Here is a 13,373-nt window from a genome sequence, read left to right on the forward strand (position 1 = left end):
CCCAGTGCCTTGCACACGCCCCTCCCCACTGCCTCCCAGTCCTCCAGGACACCTTGCCGTCTCTCTGGCTCTGCAGATGGCTTGACATGTGGCTCCCAAACAACCCCACATCACCATTCTAATGCCCAGTTCATCCAGAGTCCCTCGGTCCTCCCTTCTGAAATCTGAACGTCAAGAGAGCCTCATTGCGTGTGCCTTGCTTTCTACTCGTTTTCCCCGTGCCTGGCACTACTAGGCGCTCAGTAATGCACATTAGATGAAGGAACGCACATCAGATTCTTGAACCCTTGGAAGTAGCTTTACCACCCCCGTCCCACCCCCCCGCAAAGAAAATGAGGTCAGGAAGAAGCTAAAACACAATATTGTCATGTTTCGGTGTTGGATGACACCCCATCTAAGACAGACTTGACCGCTTGTGTGCTTAGCTAATTCTTCAGAACCACTTTCTGGCTTATTGCACAACGGTCTGTGATGCTGTGAAGATGTGTCACTTGGATTGGTTTAATAAAAAGCTGAACAGCCAATAGCTAGGCAGGATTTCGGGGCAGAGAGAATGCTGGGAAGAAGAAGGAGAGTCACCAGTCAGCCGTGGAGGAATCAGGAAAGCAAACTGGGCAGTACAATCAAGCCTAAGCAACCCGGCTGAGCTTTCATAATTAATAAGAAATCTGTGTGGTTATTTGGGAGCTGGTAGGCAGGACAGAGAAGGACTCACTACAGGTCTGGGACTTTGCATTAGGTCCCACCAAAGCTAAGCCTTGGAGGAAACCCACAAACATCAGGCCGTGTCCTGGTGTTCATGCCTGGCCCAGCCTCCTGCCATGCAGCAGAGCAAGGAGTCCCACGCTCTGCTTTGCTCCCTTCTCCCTTAGGAGCAACAACAATTATTCAGTAAATGACGTAAGAGTAATGGAAAGAAAGAAAAATAAGCATGGGAACTGGCAGTGTCCCTGCTTTATACACACACACACACACACACACACACACACACACACACACACACACACACACACACACGAGCGCGCGCGGTAGACTTGGAGATATTTTAGTGACTTTGCTAAAGTAAGAAAAATAATCAAGCTTGTTCCCCTTAGGAAGAACCACTTCTCTCTATCTTTTGTTTTGTTTTTTGTTTTTTGTTTTTGTTTTTTTTTGGTTTTTACGAGACAGGGTTTCTCTGTATTATTTTGGAGGCTGTCGGTCCAGACTAGCCTTGAACTCACAGAGATCCGCCTGCCTCTGCCTCCCGAGTGCTGGGATCAAAGGCGTGCGCCACCAACGCCCGGCTTCTCTCTATCTTAATACCAAAAGAGAGTTACTGATGTCCATGGCTCACACCGTGAGGTTACTTGCCAAGGTAGCTCAGTAGGCAAGAGTTACCAAGCTTACTTGTATATTAGAACCAGGAAGCGGGACTTTGTCATAATTCCCAGGAAGATGGGTAACACAGAGGAGAAAGATCAGGATGTGAGTAATGAGGTAGGTTCTGTGCTGAGAACAGGAGAGGCAGCTGGAAAGGGAAGCTCAGATATCTCAGGAATTCCAAAGGCGTTGAGCAAAGCAAAATGCCACACATCAGACTTGGATATGCAGAAAGATGAAAGCTGCTTATCTAGTATATAGTCCAAATGGGAAGGGGCAGATTCTACTTATTCACTTAAGTTAGCACTGCCTGAATAAACCCTGGTGACAGGGACCTGTGGCAAGTGAACAGGAAGCTGATGGTGGCAATGGAATGGGACAAGAAGCTGACAGTAGCTCATCGTGTTCATCGAGACCTTTGTGTGGGTTGAGTATGCTACATACGTTATATCATTTACTCTCCCTGGCCATCCTTCACAGGATTATCACCATCTTCAGTCTATGAGAAAGAATGTTGAGATTCAGGGGATCTGGAGGACCTGTCCAGAGTCACCAGTGAGTTGGTGCCAAGCTAAATAGGAAGCCAGGTCCCCAAATTTGGAGTTTCTAATGTAAACCAGTATAGCGCATCTCCCTGCTCTCCTGGTGATTACAATCAGATGGAAAAGATCTGATAAGAAAAGCCTTCTCATCTACCAAATGCCTACTGAAATGACCCACTAGTTTTGCTTACAACATCTAGTATTCCTCGTCCAAAGTTCTGAAGTCTTCCACACTCGTCCCACAAACCACTCCCAAAGGCTTACAAATCACATGGTCAGAGCAACAAAACCCCACTCCCTGTACCAATTTTCTGTATTAGTTAATTTTCGTGTTGCTTTGATAAAATATGCTGACAAAAACAGCCTAAGTAAGGAAGCTTTTATTTTAGTTTAAAATTTGAAGATTAAGTCCACCATGGCAGGGAAGGAATGGTGAATGGAGCATGAGGCTGTGTTCTCATTATGTCCTTGTTCAGGAAGTAGACAATGATGATTGCTAGTTCTCAGCTAACCCCAGAGCGCACCCCCACATGATCCTATCATACACAGTTAGGTTGGGTCTTCCCAACTGATTTAGCCAAATGAAGAAAGTCCCTCACAGACAACCCCAGATGCTCATCTCTTCAGACATTCTAGATCCTGTCAAGTTGACAGTCAATATTAACTATTATGATACATTTATGTAAGTATATATTTATATAACTTCACTTTGTAAAATGTTTACACTTTTAACACAAAAATTAGCAGAAGAGTCCAGTATCCAGCACTCAGAAGACAGAGGAAGGAAGATCAGGAGAACAAAACAAGCTTCTGATACACAGAGAGTTCAAGGACAGCTTGGACTACATGAGGCCCTGTCAAAAAGAAAAGAAAATTTAGTAGAGTTAATTCTGGCAGAAGTAATCATATGCCCTAAAACATTTTCTTTTACGTGTATATTCCCATCTTTGCCTTATATTTAAGGTAACCTAGGTGAACTGTCCACCTCCTGCTTATTTGTTGAACTGATACAACAGGACTAAAAATTAGCATAGTTTCCCAGGTATGGGATACCACGCCCCTGTGGTACAGTAGAAGACATGTCTTTTAGATATTCTAAGATAGTAAGAGAATGCTCCTTCCAAATTTCCATATGTTTTTGTTGTCCAAGTTCTTACTTGAGATTAGTATAAGTTCCCAACTTCCAAGAAGAACTGCTATTCTATTCATAACCTAAAGGCATGACCAGTTGGTGACACTCTTCTTTCAAGGAATTTATGGCTGACTTGACTTATGGGAAGTGTTTGCAACTGCTGTACAGAGTTAGTTTCCTTTTGATAATGAAAGTTCAAACTACCTAGCAGTAACTTTACAAGTTGCAAGTAAGGGATTGTGCAAGACAACAGAGAACAAGAAACATCAGGAACCTGTTGGGAGGGAGAGAGAGAGAGACATGAGCTCTGGGGAGGAAAGAGCCTCCTCTCCTGGAGGATGGTCCCGGCAGCTTGATTTCTTCTTTCATTTTAATGCACAAACAATAGCATCAAAATAATAAATGAGCAATTGACTACAGCAATGACCCAGTCAGCACGGGGGTAATTTCATAACGGAAATCTGAGTCTGGCCAGATAGATTCTGCCGGGGGAATGACTGAAGAGAGAAGCTCCTAAAAGCAGATAAAATTTCTTTGTAATGTTTGCCTGGAGGAAAGGCATCCTTTTACAGGAAGAAGGTCAAATCCGGTCTATTTTTGTAGGAGCATTTCAAGTGGTCAGTTGACTTGTTTCCTGTGGTTCCCAGGAATTGTGCAGCAGACTCTCAAGAGGATGTTGGTGATAGGGAATGCGGGACTTGATGAGTGAGAATCAGCAATTATCTCTATATTTGCCTCTTTTTTTCTATAAAAATAATCTAGGGGAAAGCCACCTGTCTCAGAAGTACAAAGTTTGTTATACCAGGGAATACAGAGGGCATGAAAGCCCTTCAGTGCGGCAGAATCCCTGGGTCAAGAATTTGCTATCTGAAATTTTCATTTATCTGTTCATTCCCTCCCCCCACCCTTTCTCATCACCTAATGTGTACCTGAGCCAACTCTTGAGGGCTGAGAAGAAACACGGTCTCCACCCCTGGAGCTCACTGCCTCAGGAAAGAGACACATCAAAAAAGAACTCAAAGAGAGGAACAGATAATTATAAGTGGTGGTAAGCACTGTGGAAGAAAAGAACAGGAGGCTACACAGAGTCTGGAGAGATGGCTCAGTGGTTTAGAGCACTTGTTGCTCTTGCAGAGTCTCAGGTTCGATTCCCAGCACCTACATGATGCTCACAACTATTAATAACTCCCAGAGATTCCCTCACCTCTTCTGACTTTTGTGGATATAAGGCATGAATATGGTATACATGCATACATTCAGGCAAAATATTTACACATGACAATCTTTCAGAAATTAATAAATATCTTTTGAGAGGGAGAGAGAGTGTGTAGAGGAAGAGGGTACTAATTTGGGTGAGGAGGTCAAGAAAAATCTCTGGATACCATCTGAAGGGTGAGTAGAAGCCAGCCAGTAGCCTCTGGTGGGGAAGGACATTGCTGGAAAGGGAACAGTTTATTGGAAGGCTGTGTGGTGAAGACCACAATGAACTCAGGATCCAAGAATAGATGATGGGAGGAATGTGGGGACAAATTAGCGTGAGGATGTGCTGGGCCACATAGCATCACACTGGCCGTGCAGCATTTAGATTTTGCTTTGTAGGAATGCAAAGTTATAGAAAAATTTAACAGATGGAATGATCAATCTGAAGTACATTTTTAGAATGCACTCTCTCTGACACTGTGCACTAAATGACATAGAGAATTGTGTAAGAAAAGTGGGCTCTTAGAGAAAATAAGACTGAAGGTGTGGTAGGTCAGTGCAAAAGTTGGCAAGGGAACTGGTAATGAGATATACATTTGTTAAGCCTTCACGTGAGTCAGAGTTTGGTACACCTCAGAATTGTCAGACAGCTCATACAGGCTGTGGTAACATGAGGGAAGCAATTGCTGTAGGCTTACTAAGCAACCATGCAGTATTTTGTAAAAATTCAGTCAGGCAGTGGTGGCGCATGCCTTTAATCCCAATACTTGAGAGGCAAAGGCGGGCAAATATCTGTGATTTCGAGGCCAGCCTGGTCTATAAAGTGAGTTCCAGGAGAGCCAGGATTGTTGCACAAGAGAAACCCTGTCTCAGAAAAACCAAAAAAAAATCAATGTAATGGAAAAAATGTTTATATTAAAAATGCAACAATAATAATGAGGAGAAGGAGGATGAAAAAGCAGGTTGAAAAATAAAGATGAAAATATAATGTGAGCAAAACAAACCTGGTATTGAAGCCTAGTGAGGAGTGTGTGCGCGCGCGCGTGTGTGTGTGTGTGTGTGTGTGTGTGTGTGTGTGTGTGTGTGTGTGCAGTAGTGAGGCAGGCAGCAGTAGTTATCATAAGGTACCATACCATGACATATTTAGGTTTGACATGAAGTAGGGTAGTGACGAGCTCTTCCTCAGGTGAGGGTGGCACAACAGAATTTGACGCTGAGGAGGCAGAGGCCCTGCCTCAAATGCTGTGTGGTTTCTGTCCACCAAACTCTGTGCTGTGAAACCTCACAGTCTAAGGACTATCCCCATGGAGGGCAATGTTGAAAAGCAACACTCATCTATGTATTTACTTCCTGTAAGATCAGACCTCTGGGAACATCACACCGCTGGGAACTCAGCACAGGACGATGAAAATACTGGGAAGTGTTCTGCATTCTCCCTGCCACACTCCACAGCCTTTCCAAAGACTTAGATTTATAGAACTCTAGAAGAGCCCCCTGGAACTTGCCAAGACCAGGGAGGCTCCAGGAATGTAGATCCTTGGCTGTCCAGGGGAATTATGGCAGCAGAACGAAGACAGGAGACCCTTTGACCCCTCTTCATCCTCCTTGTTGCCCAACTGTTTTCAAGAGCCAATAACTTAAGTGTGTCCATTTCTTTTCAAACAGCCACACCCAACACAGTGGTTTTTTTGACCCCTAAAGCATGACAGGGTAGTGGATGCTGAAGAAGATAGCCGGCTTTGGAAGGTCAGACAGGACAACACAAATGAGGAGGGAGACCACGAGAACTGGAGGACTGAGCGCTATGAGCTACCAGACAAGCTTGCGTAACCTTCACTGAGAGGCCTCCTCTAATGGAGGGGTGGGCAGCTGCACTTATCAGTACCTACCTGCCCTTAGCATTTTCTGGAAACGGTCTTTGACCATAACTCGTACCTTCCTGGAGACAGGAGATACCAGGGCAGACTTATCTCTTACGTTGTTCTTGGGCATGAGATTTCAGCTCACTTCCAAGTGGTTTCATCCTTATCCAAGGCTGGCTATTCCTCCAGGGCCTGTGGTGATGCTGCTCTCCTGCTCCATTTCTCTTCCAGAATGCCCACCCAGGTGCTAGGCTGTGTGGGACCTGTATATGGAAAGCTATGTCACAGGATCCTGAGAGTAGTCACAGGCAGCACTGAAATGCAGCGCAGATGGAAAAATAGCCCTATGGAGACTATTCATATGGGATCGAAGAGAGTTGGTAAATACAAGGAATTGCTAAGAATAACCAAACTCCTTAGAAAGAAGAATGCCAAAGGGAACAAGTGTGCCACTGTCCTAATGCGGTCCCTGCAAAAACAGCCCTGGAATGCTTGCACCAGAGCTCACAGAGCTTTTGTTCCTGCCCTTTTGGCTGTGACACCCACAGGGTCCCTTTGCAAATCATGGGCCTCAGCTCGCCATTGGCTCCTGGCCTGGAGTTCTCAGGGGCCAGCTAGAGCCTTCATAGCTCTCCTTCAAGGTCCAGAACAGGCTGACATGGGTTTCCATCCCTCCCTTCACATACAAGCAGCTTAAACACCAGCCACACACTGACCCTGCCACCTCCTCTTCTAGAGACGCCTGGATAGCATCTGTCTGGCCAAACTGTGAGTTTTGTCCTTTGTTTGTATAGTGTTTGAGCGAGCCAGGGCTATGGAAAGCGAGGCTGCCCAAAAGTGAGGTGATGTTATAAACAAATGTCTTGGGGGTGAGGGCTTTATTCTTGGCTAAGTCACAGGTTTACTTGGCCCCTCCGCATCACAGTTGTCTAGGGTTGAGAAAAATGGGGTGATTATGGAGCTCACAGGAAGAGTAGAAAAGTCCCCGATGAGCCCCTGAGAAAAGCTCATTTGTTCAAATTGTTCCATGAAGCTCCAAATGCTTTACCAGTTTAATGACCCAAGCCACCAGGACACAGGGTGTGATAATAGCTAGCATCTGTTGGCGCTCACTGCATGTCAAGTCCGTCCCCACAGCGCTGTCACAAGAGTGGCACGTTGGTTTTCTTTGCTATCATACTTCTGGAGATGGAACCTAGGGATGGCATGCTAAACATGACCTCCACCATTGAGCAACATTCCCAGTCCCAGACAAACCAACAGAGAGGCAGAGAGGTCACGTGACTTGGAATCACAAAAGGAGATAATGACACCGCAGAAACGGAAGTCCAAGTCTCCTGTTGTGAGAACTCTTCCTTTCAGGGGCATTTCCAACCCTCTAAGGTCAGCCCTTTCCCAAATAGGTTCTGGCCCTGCACCCGCATGGCACTGATCACCTGATGGGGGCTAAGGTGAGCTCATGCGACCCTGGGTCACCTTGGGGCGTCAGGAGAGCAACCTGGGTAACCACCATAGCACCATGGGAAGGGACAGTCTGCGAGGGGCACAGACTGTACTTGAACCAAAGCAACCGCCCCGTCTTTGAAGCTGCGCATGGGGCCACACCAGTTTCAGAGTCAGGAGGGAACAAAGAATAGAGAAACTGAAGGGTCACCCAGTTCATAGAGCATTTGTTCTCCTGACCACACTGAATCCACGATTAAAACATAGACTTTGGCATCAGAAAACCCTATGTTCAGATCTTAGGCTTTCAACACGGAAATAGGCCAGGATACATTTCTGGACTGAAAGTATTTCTCTATTAATTTACCACCTTGTTAAAGGGGAGGTAGGGGGCAATGCTTCCCTAACAGAATTTCTTTGAGAATTAATTACTGTATATAGCATGCTTAGGACCAAGCCTGATATGGCTAAGAACTTTTACTGTTTATGGTTGTAGCCAGGGCTGGCTATTGGGTAACGCATGCTAAGACAAACCTTTGGCCAGTCCAAATAGATAACAAGCACACACTTCAAAAGACTGCGTTTGAAGAAGCTAAGGTTTCTAGGTCAAGAGCGGGTGGGGGCTTGGGGGAGAAAAGACTCTGCAAACACCATCTTCTAAAGAGCAGGGAAGTCAGCTGACTTGGAGAAAGGAATGTCCTTGCTGGGCCCTTCCTGGAGACTGTAAAGTTGCACAACAGATTAAAAAGATTTTTGGAGGCACATCAGTAAGAGGAGGTTGAAGGAAGGAGAGAGCGAGCTGCGAGAGCCCCTGCAGAATCACTTAACATTTGGCTCCAAGCCCTGGCTTTAATGTATCAGTCTGCAGGAAGGATATTTCTGTTTAAGATGTGCACAGGTTTTCAGAACACACTGGACCAGAGCGTCCCTTTAAAATTCAGACAGAACCAGGGCCAGCAGAGTGCACCACTGCTTTTCCTTTCCATGTGGGATCTGCTCTCTGCAGTCACTTAAAGGAATGTCTGACCTCCGGTTGGACGCTGGTGCTATGGTGGGGAGGTGTTGAGGGGGGTGAGTAAGTCAGACTGCAGAAAATATAGGATCTCCAATGAAGGGAGAAATAAAGGATTTGGAGGTGACCCTCCTAGGGGGTGCATCTGTCTCTAACATTATGGGGGCGCATCTGTCTCTGAGCCTCGTGGGGTGCATCTGCCTCTCTCCATCTCTAATATCACGGGTGCATCCGCCTCTGTCTCTAACATCGTGAGGATGCATCGTCTCTCTGCTCTGAGCCTCGTGGGGTGCATCTCTCTCTCTGTGGAAGATGTAAGGGCAAAGGCCGAGACTGGGCTGCTGGGCGAAGCACCTGGATTAGATGAGAGTCCCACTTCTGGCCAGCTGCACTTGGCCCAGGCAACAGTGGCCTTCTCTGAACCCTGGCTGAGTCTGGCATGGCCGGCTACAGCCACCTTAAGAGTAGAAAGCACAGTAGCACACACACCCTTTTTATCCAACAGTCACGAGGCAGAGGCAAATAGATGTCTGTGAGTTTGAGGCCAGTCTGGCATGCACAGTAAGTTCCAAGTCAGCCACAGCTACATAGAGAAACCATCTCAAATGATTTACTTTAAAGAAGTTGGGATGACTCAACTATTGTACACCATGGAACAACCCCATTGGGGTCTGGGACAGTTAGCCCCGTAACCAAATGTAATAGCAACTCTACAGTCAACTGGACAAAGGACTTGAAATAGGTTGTGGAAATGCTTTGCCACAATTTGAGTTATGAAGGTATTTCTAGTTTTTTAAGATTTTAGGTTGGGAATTAGGGTCTTGGGGCTTCCTTCGCCTTTCTTTGTCTAAATTCCCAGGACATGTCTAGCATTCTTCCCATGGTAGATACAAGGAGTAGAAGGGATTGACATCTGAAGAATGCCATCTTTATCTCCCTCAAGCATTTGACCTTGAAGCCCGGGGACAGTATATGTCCAGTAACTTGGGGGCATCTAAAGAACTGGAGAGGAGGGTGGGGATGTATCAATGACAGACAACTGGCCTAGCATGTAGAAGGCACTGGGTACAGTCCGCAGCACTTAAAAGAAAACAATGGAAAGGAAGACTGTTAAAACCTCAGACCCTCCGTCATCATGGACAACACAGCCTTCAAACTTACGAAATTCACAGAGAGCGCATCACCGTGCAGCAAGCCTATCTATCTAAGCCAGTGTTTCTCAGCCTGTGGGTCGTGACCTCCTGGGGATCAAATGACCTTCCCATAGGGGTCAAATATCAGGTACCTGCATATCAGACGTTTACATTACAATTTATGACAGTAGTTATGAAGTAGCAACGAAGACAATTTTATAGTTGGGGGTCACCAACAACAAGAGGAACTGCATAAAAAAGGGCCACCGCATTAGAAAGGTTGAGAACCACTGATTTAAGCAAATGAAAAGACAACATTGCTGCATGTAAGTGATGATGTAACATTCCAAACTAGAAGAGAGATACTTTTCAAACACTGCTGTGTCAAGACTGAAGTTCGTCCAATTCTAAATCAACGTCATTGATGGCTGAGTGTGTGCATAGTCAAGTTGGCAACAATGGAATGCTCACATGTCCTCTGGGGCCAGGTTCAGAACTTTAAGTTAGTTGTAGGTTAAGATTCGCCATGACCTGGTACAGCAGCTGTGGGTACGGGGAAATCGAGGCTCTGTGAGAAAGGATAGTTTACTAATGAATATCCAACAAAATTTAAACTCAAGTCGAATGGCAGGCTGATATAGCAGCCAGGTTGGGGAGGGTGGTAGAAAGAGAAGAAAGAACAGCATTCTTTAAAATATCATTTTTAATTGAAATAGAATTCATCACTTTCCCATGTCCGTTTTCTCCATCTGGCCCCTTCCTCTACCGCCTCCCAAGTTGATGGCCTTTTTCTTTGATTATTATCGCTACACACACATATATGTTTATGCACAAGTATATAGATATAATCTGTGAGTCTTTTTCTGTTGTTTGTATAGATAGTTTCAAGACTGACCATTCTGCAATGAACAGTCAATAAGGGGGCATCCCTGGAAGAGAGTCTTTCTCCTCTGAGCAGTCATTAGTTACCTGTAGTTCCTTGTCTCAGGTGGGACCCCATGAAATTTCCCCCTTCCCTGTTAGCATGTCCACTGATATCTCCATTGTTCCAATTTTTATGTGGCCATTTCTGTGTTATAAGCACTCTCACCACAGTTTATCTCAAGCTACCAACAATGGCTTACCTGACGGCAGTATGATCTCTGCTTGGGCTATAATGATCTTTCAAGAACTTGAAGGGTTCAACTGCTGCACACTCTGGTTGAAGTTCACCCCACAGTTGAGTCCACAGTTTAGTGTCATTGATGGAAAAGGACTTTCAGCTCATGGAAGAGAACTGGCTTGGGAACAGCAGGCTGATATGCCAGCCCAGGCCAGCCAGCCCCATCACACAAAGATCCATAGAGAGCACCTAGGACACCGCAGGACAAAGAAGGAGAACTGGGAACACGCTGTCTCCCTTCCCGCACTGTCACCCTTCACTGATGGTGTGACTGCCTCAGGACACTCTATGGCAGAAATAAAGAGACCTGGAATTCTTCTCCTGGGCCCTATCAATCATTTTCTTGGTCAGATATGGAGGCCAAACTTGAAGGTTCTGACCCTTGCCCTTCTGGATTCAGTAATTTAATAGTATTTGGTATGAAGAAGTAAGGAAATGATCTTTATGAATGGGAACAGGCTTCAGGGTTTTCCTCTATAATACCACTGCAATTAAAACACACATAAGGCTTTTGGCTCAGCTTCTCTGTCAATATCTGCAGGACACCGCCTGTTAATTAGGCCTTCTGATAACATGTTTCCATCAGGACAAATACACAAAGGTTATCTGCCGAGTGATAGAGGCAGGGGGAGTCAGTGGCTTCCGTTTCAGAGCTCCAGAGACTAACGAAGTAGGCAGTCAAGAGCATAGTTAGATTGCACCCATTTACTCACTCCACAAATATTTGTCAAGGGCCTGCTAGGTGCCAGGAGTCTTTCCAGTCTCTGGGATACCATGGTGAGTGAGACAGGATCAGATTCTGCTTCCATGGCAGTCTACTCAAGAATGGAGATAGGAATTAAATAATCATGAGCTTGAAGGTGTAATTAAAAACTGATGTAGGATCTCTGAAGGAATTGGGGGGGCAGTGTCTGTGAGGGCAGGAGGAGTCTGGCTTGGTTCTAGGAAGTCAGAAAAGGCTTTCTGTAGAAAGTGATGAGTCCCAGCCGGTTGGAAGAGCATGGACAGCAGCCCAGGATGGTAGGGGGCACAGTAATCTCTAGATGTGCAGAGGAAGCTGGGTAGAAGATGAGGTAGGGGTGAAATGCCTGGGACCCCAGCAACCCTGAATGTTATAGCAAGGTATTGAGCTTACCCAGCAACAGGAATCCATGGAGGGTTATGACAGTGGAGCACAGATAACAGTGACACTCAGTGCTGCTGAAGGAGCCGAAGGAGCCAACGTCTGGCCTGCTGTGTGTGGCATGGACAAGTGTTGGGAGGTCAAGGGTGGGGTGTGTGCCCACACAGAGCTTCTGGAGGAGGAAATGTGAGAGCTGAAGTTTTGAAGGGTGAGTATGATCAGCCAGGCTGCAGTGGGAGGGGAGAGAGACCCTGACGCTGTGAGCTGTAAGGCCTGGGAGAACGCAAGGGGCGGGGTGGCGGGCGCATCCAAAGAGCCCAATTAGACAAGGTAGCAGAGTCAGGCAGAAACCATATCACAAAAGCCTCACAGGCCACGGCAGGGAACTGCGCTTCCGCCCTAAGGCGGCAGAACTCTACTGAACCAAACACCTTCTGGAGAGGGCAATCCTCAGGCTTCTCAGGTGGAGAGGTCATGAGCAGCAGGGCTGAAATTGGCCGAGGTAAGCAGTGCAGGAGAGGGACGCACTCCACAGGCCAGTGCCATCAGGGTGGGAACTGGGTAGTGTGTGCTACAGGCCAGGGAGGACAGAGGAAGATGTCTGGGGACTTTAAAAGGTGAGAGGGCCTTGTCACCACCTGATGGGTGGGAGGGGTTTCCATTCACACAATAGTCTGATAAAACATATGTCTCTATTTGGGTTGAGTCTTGCCTCTAGGATCTTGGTGAATACCCCACAGGTCCTTGACAGCAATGGCATTCACTGAGACCCTCTCAGTTATTCAGTTAACGTGGTGGCCATTCCCTGCCAGCATGTGCATCTTTGCTTATTGTGCTATCCTCGGAGACAAGGACGTACCAGAAGTTTGCACCATCATCACGGAGTTATCAACTTCTTGTCGTCTTTTTACTTTTAGCCTTGTGCTCACTGAAGCCATCAAATGTGCCTGCTGAGTTTTTCCATTTATCGTCCTGCCATGATTCCTTTTGCCTGTGATCATTCTTTTCACTTTGGAATTATTTTACCTTGTGTTAGTGTAACTTGTTTAACCTTGTATTATTATTGGTCTACCACGGTTAAACTTTTTAAATACTTACTTAGCGGGAGTGGAGGGGTGTAGGTACATATTTGTGTTCATGTGTGCATGGGTGTGCACAGGCCAGAAGTCAGCGTTGGTGTCTTCCCCAGTTACTCTGTACCTTGTTTTCGAGACAGGCTCTCTTGTTGATTCAGCTAGGCTGGCTGGCCACTGAGCTTCAAGGACTCTAGGACTACTGATCATATCGCATGGCTTTCTCACAGATGCCGGGGAACCTAGCGTAGGTCCTCATCCTTGAGCAGCAGGCCTTTTACCGACAGGGTCCTCTCCCCAGCGCCCCCCCATGGCTCTTTCCTGCACAC

At 46.3% G+C, this 13,373-nt stretch overlaps 1 protein-coding gene and 1 long non-coding RNA gene across 7 annotated transcripts in view; one reads left to right on the plus strand and one right to left on the minus strand.

The window, feature by feature from the left end:
• Window positions 1–13,373, plus strand: part of Fgf1 (fibroblast growth factor 1) — a 97,059-nt gene that overhangs the window by 57,740 nt on the left and 25,946 nt on the right. The window contains exon 1 of one of the 6 annotated variants that reach the window (XM_013112764.3): window positions 6,739–6,866. The exons of the other annotated variants lie outside the window; for them this stretch is intronic. The gene's annotated coding sequence lies outside the window, so the exon portion shown is untranslated. Of the gene's footprint in view, window positions 1–6,738; window positions 6,867–13,373 lie in introns of those variants that run through there. 6 annotated transcript variants of the gene reach the window in all.
• The window catches only part of LOC110340745, an 80,166-nt gene that overhangs the window by 28,043 nt on the left and 38,750 nt on the right, over window positions 1–13,373 (minus strand). The gene's annotated exons all lie outside the window — the stretch shown is intronic.

The sequence above is a fragment of the Mesocricetus auratus genome, unplaced genomic scaffold, assembly GCF_017639785.1.
Source record: "Mesocricetus auratus isolate SY011 unplaced genomic scaffold, BCM_Maur_2.0 Super-Scaffold_6730, whole genome shotgun sequence".
Lineage (NCBI taxonomy): Eukaryota > Metazoa > Chordata > Mammalia > Rodentia > Cricetidae > Mesocricetus > Mesocricetus auratus.